This window comes from Macrobrachium rosenbergii, chromosome 3, assembly GCF_040412425.1.
Source record: "Macrobrachium rosenbergii isolate ZJJX-2024 chromosome 3, ASM4041242v1, whole genome shotgun sequence".
Taxonomy (NCBI): Eukaryota; Metazoa; Arthropoda; class Malacostraca; order Decapoda; family Palaemonidae; genus Macrobrachium; species Macrobrachium rosenbergii.
Genome location: NC_089743.1, coordinates 2,805,001 through 2,817,500, shown reverse-complemented (window position 1 = coordinate 2,817,500; position 12,500 = coordinate 2,805,001). Strand labels below are relative to the sequence as shown.

The window sequence follows — 12,500 nt, the reverse complement described above, 5'->3', positions numbered from 1 at the left end:
CTCAGTGAGTGAGCCTGGCACTTAGCAGAACAGTTTTTACCCGTTTATTCAAATCTGACTGAGTGAGTGAGCCTGGTGCTTAGCGGAACAGCTTTTATCCGCTTATTCAAAACTGAGTGAGTGAGGCTGGTACTTAGCAGAACAGCTTTTATCTGTTTATTCAGATCTGACTGAGTGAGTGAGCCTGGTACTTAGTGGAACAGCTTTTATCCATTTATTCAAATCTGACAGTGTGAGTGAACCTGGTACTTAGTGGAATAGCTTTTATCTGTTTATTCCAATTTGACTCAGTGAGCCTGGTACTTAGTGAACAGCTTTTATCCGTTTATTCCAATCAGACTCAGTGAGCATAGTACTTAGCGGAACAGCTTTTATCGGTTTATTCAAATCTAATTGAGTGAGTGAGCCTGGTACTTAGTGGAACAGCTTTTATCCGTTTAATCAAATCTGAGTGAGTGAGTGAGCCTGGTACTTAGCAGAACAGCTTTTATCCGTTTATTCAAATCTAATTGAGTGAGCGAGCCTGGTACTTAGTAGAACAGCTTTTATCCGTTTATTCAAATCTGACTGAGTGAGTGAGCCTTGTACTTAGTGGAACAGCTTTTATCCGTTTATTCAAATCTGACTGAGTGAGTGAGCCTGGTACTTAGCAGAACAGCTTTTATCCATTTATTCAAACCTGAGTGAGTGAGCCTGGTCCTTAGCGAACAGCTTTTATCCATTAATTCCAATCTGACTGAGTGAGTGAGCCTGGTACTTAGCGGAACAGCTTTTATCCACTTATTCAAATCTAACTGAGTGAGCAAGCCTGGTATTTACCGAACAGCTTTTACTCATTTATTCAAATCTGACTGAGTGAGTCTGGTGCTTATCGAACAGCTTTTATCCGTTTATTCCAATCTGACTCAGTGAGTGAGCCTGGTACTTAGCAGAACAGCTTTTATCCGTTTTTCAAATCTGACTGAGTGAGTGAGCCTGGTACTTAGCGGAACAGCTTTTATCCATTTATTCAAACCTGAAAACTGACTGAAAGGATGTTCTTCGAAAGAGAATGATCTGCAACGTCTCAAAGAACCTCACATATACCTCCACCTACAACAAGAGCACAATTAAAGTAATTTGATTTTGATCCTAAAAACCTGGTAGGCGGAACCAGCTGAACTTCCATATATATACTCTCACAACTCTGAAGCAATATCTCAAAAACAACACGAGAACATTTCACACAGCGGGAAGATGAAAAACTGGGATTAAAATCATCCTGCAAAAGAGCGCTATTCTTGGCTATCAGAACAACAGCTCATGTAACAATAAAAGCAGGTAGGCATTACACTTCTCAGGATTAGCGGACACATTTCTTTAGAGCAGGCTGAACAAGAGCGCGCTAAAAAGATGCGAAGTTGATATGAAAAGGAGAAAATTACGGTAAAACGTATACATAAGTATTTATATACTATTTGCACAATGAAACTGTAATATGACATATCTAATTAAAGGTACTACCATACACTACTACTGAGCGAATCAGAAACTAAAGGAACGAAATACGTTTGTATATAACTTACTTTAAAAGGTGCAGGCAATACCTCACGTACAAGCACATACACGCACACAAACGCAAACAGACCAACAAGAATATCTCACACAAAATCACGCTTCTCCAAATGACAAAAGGAAGAAAGGGAAAAGGGAGTGATGTCCACTAAAGCATGTCAATAACCCACCAACAGTCGTCCAAATGAAACTCGAGGAAAACCCCAGCGCCTTCAGAGGACGTGCCATTCAGTGGGAGACATTTACATCTCGTCAGCGCTTCCATATGGAACTCTATCTTAATGCATTTGTACCTATCCACGAAACCCACGTTGTTCAGTAATACGAGGTATTTCTTACTCAGCTGTTTATGCTACCGTCAATGAGGCTGCTCCACCCACCTAGTTTAAATCCACAGTTAACTAACTTTCTAGATCCGAAGATGCCAACAAACAAAAACAATCTGCAAGTACTGTATCTGAAGTGAAACATAAGATTTTTCCTATAGCAATTCTTATGTGGTAGTCCTAGTTTTAACAATCGCATATATATATAGGCTATATATAGGCTATATATATATATATATATATATATATATATATATATATATATATATATATATATATATATATATATATATATATATATATAATATATTTCGGAAAATGAGATGAGTACAAAAGATACAGGAATTTAAGGCTGCAAAATTTTCCCATTTGAAATTGAATGTAATCATTCCAATTGAAATATCTGAATGTTTTCGATCTTTTGGAAGAGTCCAATAACCTAACATCGGTTGACTAGCAAATGTACAAATAAATTAAATTATTGTCTTAATAACATATTAATATAACATAGGAACTCTACGCTTTCGTATCATACCTTAAAACACAATAGGAACGTGCAAGCAAAATAAGCCTGAAAAAAATTATGAGAGAGAGAGAGAGAGAGAGAGAGAGAGAGAGAGAGAGAGAGAGAGAGAGAGAGAGAGAGAGAGAGAATTTGTAATTTGCTAACAGCTGACCACATCTAACCAAATATTAGAGAGAGAGAGAGAGAGAGAGAGAGAGAGAGAGAGAGAGAGAGAGAGAGAGAGAGAGAGAATTTGTAATTTGCTAACAGCTGACCACATCTAACCAAATATTAGAGAGAGAGAGAGAGAGAGAGAGAGAGAGAGAGAGAGGGGGATCGTTCATCGACCAAATGGAAGTTGGTGAGAGACCTACCCACCTACAGCATACTGGTATTATTATTCCTTTTCCTTTTTAAACCTCCATCTAGTCGCAAAATGTCAAAGTGACAACGGATTTCTTTTTTATCTACGAGTCAAATGCCGCAAATAGAAATCCTAAATGTTATTGTAACAATAAACCTCGACTGTAAGGTGAATGTATTGCCCTCGAATTCTACAGCATTTGTCCAACTCGCTGAAGTAGGAATAAGTCGAGTTTTTAAATATGAATGACAGAAATAAATACTTTGAAAAGAAAGACCACTGGAACAGCGGCACCAATATGCAGTAAATGCGCCTCGCTGTCGAACTTCTCAGTTCCAGAGGTCGTTTATTCCTCACACTGTTTGACTGTGGAACAGTCTCCCATGCAATTGGAACTTCAAAAGTTCAAGCAAAGATGCACTGCATTACTACCCTAATGCTATTATCCTTGCATTTTAACCATTTTTATCTATTCATTATTTAATTTTTTTCTTTTTAATAAGAGAGATCTCTTCTTTCTGTATTTCCCTTTACCTTCTGTTACTTCCTAATGAGCACCATATTCTTTGGAAACTTGAATTTCAAAGTCAATGACCCTTGTGGGCTGGTTCCATATGAAAAAGGTTCATCCTCTGAATAATAATAATAATAATAATAATAATAATAATAATAATAATAATAATAATAATAATAATAATAATAATAATAATAAATTTCATATTTGCAATCACATATTACTAACTAAAATTACTTGCAGCAATTTCATAGCATTTAAAATCTGATAGATAAAAAAGGGCCATCGCTACCAATACCTGTTTACCACTCAAAGCGAACCATCACTTTCCAAAATGAATTGCATTGATTACATAATAAAGGATATACACAATGGACTAATTGCCAGGAAGGTTCGTAAAATTTCAGATATCTCGACACAAGATTTAAGATTGACTTTAATATGTCTGTCTGTCTGTCTCTCTCTCTCTCTCTTATCTATCTATATATATATATATATATATATATACATACTGTATACATATATATATATAAAATATTTTAGTTATAATATATGTATATATTATATATAAATTATAATAATTATATATATATATATAAAACACTATGGTCTATATTGCCATGCAGATTATATAAAATTTCAGATATCTTACAATAGATTTATGACAGAGATATAGAGACAGAGAGAGAGAGAGAGAGAGAGAGAGAGAGAGAGAGAGATTTAGAGAGAGAGAGAGAGAGATATATATATATATATATATATATATATATATATATATATATATATATATATATATATATATATATATATATATATATATATATATATATATATATATATATATATATATATATGTATATGTGTGTGTGTGTGTGTGTGTGTGTGTGTGTTACTAAAAGGACCTCATTCAAACTGGATGGTATCTAATGGAGTATTTATTCAGAAAAAGTTACAAGCTTTCTTGGGCAAACAGTCCTCATTATCAAGTATCCGTACAGTGAGCAGACGCGTAGTCCAGCTGTACTTATATCTGTGTGCTGGGTACTTTTAATCCTATAACCGCCTGGCTCCTCCTGTGTGACCCCCACGCCCTCGTGATCTTGGCCTACCTTTCTTTGCTATCAGTTCCGCCCCATACGCTCTGTATTCCTTCAAGATTACACTCAAGCCTTCGTCAGCTTCAGGTATAAACCTTCTTATATCTCTGATTTATAATCTCACAGACAATATACATTGCTGTTAATGTACATTTTCCCTTATTTCCACCGTTATTCTTAATATTTATTAAACACGTCCCTTCCTCGTATCTCTTAGTGCGTCATTATATCAATTATTTTTTTTATCCTCTCTCCCATCCATTCACTCACTGATTAACTTCACCATCATCTTTTCCATCCAATAACCTAACTTGACCTTACCAATGACCTTTCTCATCCATTCACTCACAAGGTACCTTCCCAGTCCTCGATATCACCCACGCACTCGAGACCCGTTATCTGCTCGTTCGTCGCATTCAAGTAATAGTTAGCCTCTCAGCTGAGCAGTCATCCTCATTTATCCTCCCCATCCCTTTCGTCCATCATCCAACCATTCATGAATTTCTTTATTCAGTCACTTACCAGGCATCTTTCACCTTATCGCATTTATCTTTTCACAAAGTTGTCTCTTCAGTCATCTGTTTCATTCATTAATCTTTAGTTATTTCCCTACTATCTCCCTCATCCATTCATTCACCAGTCATCTTTTTTTACCCATCTCCCTTAGTCATTCATTCTCCAGTTATTTTCACAGTGATATTACCCTTTATCCACTCACTCCCCAGTTATCATCCCCATCATCTCATTCTTTCTTTCGCTGGTGGAGCTGTCACCTGCCCCGCCTGGGGTCTCCCTCGGGGCACCGCAACCCACCCTTGCATCCTTCGAGCTCTGCCGCACCATCTCCTAATCCCGTTAATGCTTTGCCTCTTCACCTGCGTCTCTTTCCACCCTATGTATCTTCCGCCACTCTTATTACGTGCGTTGCAACTTGGTGTATTCCCTTCCAATCTCTTTAATCCCCACTCTCTTGGCCTTTTTCCTCTCCCCAGTTTTCACTCCTAAGTTTCTCCACAACACAGGTTACTCCTGTCATTTTCTTTGGTGCGTGGAAAATGATTCGTACTCATTAAAATCTCACTTTCGTAGGTAGATAAATTTCCTGTTTCTTTCACGTTCCAGTCCACTGACTTCCAGTAACATTTCCTTACCTAAGTTAATCATACCCCTCTCTGAAAATTGCCTTTTAGTACTACCAGATAAATGCACACCATTCATTACCCTTTTTCTTTGCCTGCTTCCCGCCATTTTTTCTACATTTAGACGATTTCTCATTCCGTCGAACCACTGTCCCATTCCACATTAACATTACCATTTCATTTCCTCGGCATTCATCACCTATTCCCTTCCTTCCTAGTCATGCTTAGTCTTTCATGAAAATTGAAAGAGTATACTTCACTCTGTCTCGCACTCGTCTTTTTCCCCCACTCTGAATTCCACTAATAACGTCTCATTCTCTCGTCTAACCCTTCCATTCTAAATTTACGGAAACTGTTTCGTGTCACTAGCGCCTACTACGTTCACATAATCTGGAATATCTCTTATTTTGTCGCGCCATATCCCTCATCCTGTCACGTGGTGCTCCCAAAATACATGAAGAGAAACAAAAGTATAATCATATTCTTAGGCTGCATTCCCGGAACGTCTCTGAGTCTCGCACTTTGTCGCGTAATCTTCCCTCATCTCCTGATACACTAGAACAAGTCTCACGCCTTCGATTCATGCCGTCGACACATGCAAAAAATAACACTTCTCATTCTGTCGTGTCATTTTCTAGAACCTGATTCAAGATTTACTGGGTTCCTTCTCTCACCGTCATTTCAGATTCCAGTTTTATATTCGGAAAAACTAAAATGTACCTGACTGTCAGGTAAACGGAAATGCCCTCATTCTGCAGAATCATACTGCCATTCCACATTTCCTCCTTTGTCTTCGGCCACTTTTCTTAATCTTATTGGCAGCTTTCACCATTTTTTCACCTCATTCTCCGCACAACCCAGAAAATCTTCTCTATATGTCAACTTATTTAGATAAATCGTTCTCTCTCTCTCTCTCTCTCTTTTCTCAACTGTTTTCGTCTCTTTAATGAAGTCTTATTTTGTTTTTCTCTTTGTGCTCACAAAGTCCAATCATTACTGCATCTCTTTTCTGTCGCTTTGTTCTCCTGTCGATTCCTCATTTTATTTGATATAGCCTTGTTGCTTTTCCTTTTCTATAACGTTTTCTCTCTTCAATAAGTTTTTCAGTTATTGTCATCATCTGCCAATTTATTTTTTCTTTGTCTAACACTGAAACTTTAAGCTTATTTTATTTCTTTTCATTTTTTCTTTGGTTTACTAAATTTCCTAAATTCATCTCTTTTACCACATTATCTTTTGGGAGTTCTCCCATTTATTCTTTGTCCTTTACTTTCCTTGTCAACATTTCATTCATATCTCTTCCCTGTCATTTTCTTTCTTTTCTACAAATTCCACTCTTTTTATCGTTCGTTTTCACCCTGAGAAATCGATGCTCTGCCTTCGAACTGATACTAGGTCTTTTTTTCTCTCCTTCAGGAACGACACGTTCGTCATGTCCCTTAGCTCTTCAACATTTATTCTTTCTCTCTCTCTCTCTCTCTCGGTACTCTTAGACAATAACATCAATTCATTAAATATCCTATTTTCTGAGCATATGGCCCTTTCACAGACCTCCTCAGAGTCCCAATTCTTTACTCCCATGCCAGTGTGGCAAAGGTTTCACCCTGTCACACATCAGGGTTTTATTTGTAAAATCCATAACTACGAGTAAAATATTTCATTTTCAGCTTTTCATTTCATTCTTCTTTTAACATACCAAACTTCTTATTAGCTGCAGCAAAGCCAAGGGAAGCGAAGTTTTTACAAGCTGTAGAGAAGAATCCAAAGCTTGAGAAGTTTGCAGAACTTTCAAACCAGGAGTCAAGGGTACATTGCAGCCAAAAGCTTAAATGAACAATGCGCCCGGAATCATATTTGTGGGGCCAAAATTTGCTAAAGAATTTTACCTAGTTCAAATCTTGGCTGACCTATGCATTCAATTCACAACGTCAACAAATTTCCATTCTTGACAGATCTATTCATCATTAATACCGCTGCATGGTACAACCAGCATGCATTCTTAATAGTAGGATTGCATCTGACCAGCCAGAGTATTATGTACAATATTAGTTTTTTTTTTTTTTTACACAGAGCGTCTACAATAAATATATAACACTCGTGACTAAACTCTCCGCTTCTGTTTCTTTGACAGGTTGCTATATACATCCAGTCAGCTTAACACCAAAAACAGGAGCAGCACTTAATGGAACAGTGGGCAACCGTTAACGTAAGTATTACTTTCACTCAAGTCTCAAATGATGCTGGTTACAGCAATGAAAGCTTGCCACATTAACTGATCTTGGGTCAGTCTTCAAAGAGCATTTACACCCCAAACATCATAAGACTAATCTTAGCATAGTTGCCATAAATTCACTAAACTTCTTCAATTCAAATTATATTTCATTCATGAAAACTACGATATTAGCAGTTTAACATGAAACATACTTCAACATAGTAAAATGACTACTTATCCTTAGAGGATCGTTAAAATATTCAAGATTTATCTTTCAGCTCCATTACAATTCTTTCCAGCGTCCCTTCGTTCATTTAATTAGTCATGAAAGAGGTAATCAATTATGAAACAACTATATAGTATTTTTAAATGTAAAAGTGGAATAATAAAATGACCAAGCAATAAGTAGTCAACGAAAGAAATTCGACCATATGTCACAAAAAAGACGAAATTTGGTATGAATATTGTGAGACAAACTGGTGGGTGCAGTAATCGCCATAACACAAGAACCAGTAATGTGCATTTTCCTGGACACAATATAAACGAAACAAGGTATGCCCAATAGGCAGAAAAAAAGCAAACAGCAATTACCATATCTCATCTGACCATAAACTCCAACTCCTGCCGAAAATGTCTGCAAAATATCACTTACTAGGAGTGGGGCTCACGGGATGACAAATGACTTTAAAAGATACCAAAAATTTACAAGCAAAAATACTGTCAATGCCATATGGTGAAAGTACATAACAGAACGTCAGTTGTTTCAAGACATGAATAATAATGACATACTGAAGATATAACTCGCATCAAGCTTAAAACCGTTACAAACATCAGACGGTTTTTCATGAAAGGGCTCCCAGATCAAGTACTACATTTAATACGGCATCCATGTACGTCACAGAACGTTTTTCACGTCATGGGTGCGGAAACTAGCAAAACACCACCTGTTCTACAGTCAGGTGCTTCTCTCATGGGATACCGGCCAAGAAACATCTTCCAGGCCCAGGTAATAAAATTCCTTTGGTCGAACAATCTAGTATTATGTTATGGGCAAGATTATCTGAAATTCGTGAGGTTCCGGCACCAAGCGTTCCGCGACAGACTTTTTAAGAAAGCCAGCCCTTTTCGAAGCTACATAATTTCGACACTTCTCTTTCAGAAGCAAGTATTTTAGCGCAGATAGCGTGTAACGGAAACTGTCGGCTGAGAAACATGGTACTATTGGTTTTAAACTGAAAAAGAAGCAGAATAAATAACGTCAGTCCTTCTGTGATTTTCTTTTCATGACCATATAAGATCTCCCATTCCAAAGCTCAGAGAGTTCATTATATGGGCAACGTCCTCACAATGTCAATGCCAAAACATTAAGCAATCGTAAGATGCAAACTCACTACTCTTTCTCAAACATCTGCGCTCCAGTTCTCACGTCCTGAAGCGAACAAAATTGCCCAAAAGCAACTTCACCACCTACAATATGCTTCCATAAGCTCTCGGCTTATGGCGGCTTACTTCTTCAAATACCGCATTGGAAATCCTCTTAGGGTTCGCACTCTCTTTTTACCTTAGCCCAACGCCTCGCCCTTCTTTTCTCTCTAGTCTTTTCCCGCGATGTTTCCTCACTTGGCGCTGCTCCCGCCATTTTCCTTTCATCTCAGTGGACCTCTCCCCCCCATCACAAACACTCACCCACACCCCTTCAAGCTGCCTAAAGTCCTGTCTAAAACTCAGTCGCCTTAATTTTCTCTTTCCAGAATGAAGACTAATACGTCTATAGCACACATATTCAGCTTAAATTCTCTTGATAAGTCTTCAAACACTCTCTCTCTCTCTCTCTACGCTTTTTATTAAGCAGATATTTTCTAAATTTCATCAAACTTTAACATATAGAGTGTTTTTTCTTCTTGACTAACAGTTTTATTATTCTATATTTACTCACAATCTCTCTCATCTCTACACACAATCACACACAACATAATTTCTCTAGGCAAAGAAAACCCAGATAGTAGGCAAACTTGAACATCAAGGCATTAAACGCTCGCGACTGAAAACCCCTGGAACTAACAGCACTAAAAAAATATCGATAAATACTGCAAACAGAAGGTAAAATGTGGTGATGGACTGGATGGCCAGACTTGTTTAGTCTCTGGCTTAATGGATGAGTGAGCCGATCTTCATTCAGTATAAAAGATGTGCAACAGATAACCTCGCAGAAAATCTGTCGGGGGGAAGCGACGATAACTAGTGCTGTACTGGAGCTGAACTTGACAATAATGAAAAGACAGAAAAAATTTAAGTACACCTTAGTTTAACCAGACCACTGAGCTGATTAACAGCTCTCCTAGGGAGGGCTAGCCCGAAGGATTAGACTTAGTGTACGTGGCTAAGAACCAATTTTTTTTGGATACCTAACAACGGGGCCTACAGCTTATTGAAGAATCCGAACCACATTATACCGAGAAATGAATTTCTATCACCAGAAATATATTCCTCCAATTTTTCATTGGCCGGCCGGAGAATCGAACGCGGGCCTAGCAGAGTGCTAACCGAGTACGATATCGACCCATCCAATGAGGAACCCAAAAGACAGAAATCATTATTGCAATCATGGTAAATTATTACCTAGTATTCTGTCTTCGTAGAACAACTTTCTACTAATAAACACACGTCTGATGTAATGTATGTATGTATGTATGTATGTATGTATGTATGTATGTATGCTTGTTTACTTATTACAACTTACCGTTATTCAGCTTCAGTTGGTTTAACTTAATGAGCTATTCATTTAGCCGGTTGATTTCCTAGAAATTAAGAGTGAAAGAGATCAGCTGAGCATTGTAAAATATATATAAAGTCCCTTGCGGCGCTCTACACTTGTCACATTCATGTAAAACTAAACGAGAGTATCAATACTGACTATTATAAACTTGGACAACTATTAAGAGGCAAATCTAAATTGCAAGTTAGCGTTAGTACGGTTGTTTCAGTATACAATGTTTGAAGAAATGAGCCATTAACAATAACAGTTATCAGTAACTATAAAAAAGGTCCAAAGATAAGTATACCTTAGTTTTACCAGACCACTGAGCTGATTAACAGCTCTCCTAGGGCTGGCCCGAAGGATTACACTTATTTAAAGTGGCTAAGAACCAATTGGTTACTTAGCAAAATGAAGGTTAAAAGTGTAAATGATGTACATTACATTGGTAAAGAACATCGCAAGTAATGAGTCAGCACCTAAATAGGATAACACTACTGTGCATTTTAGGGCCGCGTCTAATAGATTTTCGTCGATAAATTCTTTACAAAGCATCGGATATGGATCGTATTTTGGAAATAACTATTCGAAGCCACAGCCTAATGGGCAAAAATATGCAGTTGTAGTGATGTCTAATGTTGATAATTAAGGCACTTATCAGAGTAAATCAAGGAAATTTAAAGGGAAACTTAGCTAAATTTAGTAAGCACCCAGAGAGATGCTAATTGTGACGTAAACTATGACATCAGACGTAATAGCAGGGTTCCCAGTAATATGAAAACGATCATAGAAACAAATATTTGACTCTCTTGTACAAGAAGCAATACCTTGAGTAGGATGTGCGATAATATTATCGAAACTGTAAGATAATGTACAATAAATAGATGATAATCCAAACATTTTTATCTGTACATTCAAAGTAAATAAACAAAGAAATTGTTACTGATTTTGTCTAAACTTAACCGAGTTGAAACTACTACTGTTATTACTACTACTACCAACATCTGAATCTTCATTCATAAAGTATATGGGCGGGGTGTGTTCATAAAGTATATGGGCGGGGTGTCTAGTAAAGTACGTCACACCACAGTATCAATGAGTGGGAGGGCCTACAGTAATGACGTTTTACTAGCCTCTATCTACTAGCCAGCTAGATTTAGCTAAGATTCCCTTTAAATTTCTTTGATTTACTCTGAGAAGTGCCTTAATTATCAGCATTAGACATCACTGAATATTTTTGCCGATTAGGCTGTGGCTTCATATAGCCATTTGCAAAATACGATCCATATCCAATGCTTTGTAAAGATTTTATCGCCGAAAATCTATTAGACGCGGCCCTGAAATGCACAGTAGTTCATATATAGTTACGAAGTCAGAACCGTTGAAACTGGGAGACGAAAAGTTAATACATACACTAATAAACAGAAACAAACTACAAATGTTTAAAACAATCTTTTTACAATTTCATTCACACTGATATTTAACAATGACTGAATTTTAAAGTAGTCTCTCACAACCTTCTCCACGTGAATTAAATGTCGGTTTCAGGGATTTCATACACACTGCCTCTTGCTGTCAGCCACCCTTCCTTCTTCCTCTGCTGCTGCTGCAAGACCCACAACTCTGACACTTTCAATCATCTCTTTCTTTTTAACTTTGTTGACACTGTGTACCGGTTTCAGATGATTTTTCACACACATATATAAATAAATATTTACATACATATATTATATATATATATATATATATATATATATATATATATATATATATATATATATATATATATATATATATATATATATATATATATATATATATATATGTATATATACACACACACACACACACACACAGAGTGAGGGCTTACTTCACGTCAATCATAAAATAATCAAGCTTTACAATACCACATTCACTAGAAAACTAAATCAGAAAAAAAGCAATCACAGCAACCTGCAAATTGTGTTAAATTTCGGTGGAGAAGTTTTTTCAAACATAGGCATATACAGAATTTTAACACTTTCATATTCTAAA

At 36.8% G+C, this 12,500-nt stretch overlaps 1 protein-coding gene across 2 annotated transcripts in view; it reads left to right on the top strand.

Annotated features, from left to right (window-relative positions):
- LOC136852011 (uncharacterized) overlaps window positions 1-12,500 on the top strand; it is a 1,117,150-nt gene that overhangs the window by 896,379 nt on the left and 208,271 nt on the right. For both annotated transcript variants that reach the window (XM_067126482.1, XM_067126474.1), the window contains one exon: window positions 7,631-7,705. The gene's annotated coding sequence lies outside the window, so the exon portion shown is untranslated. The remainder of the gene's footprint in view (window positions 1-7,630; window positions 7,706-12,500) is intronic.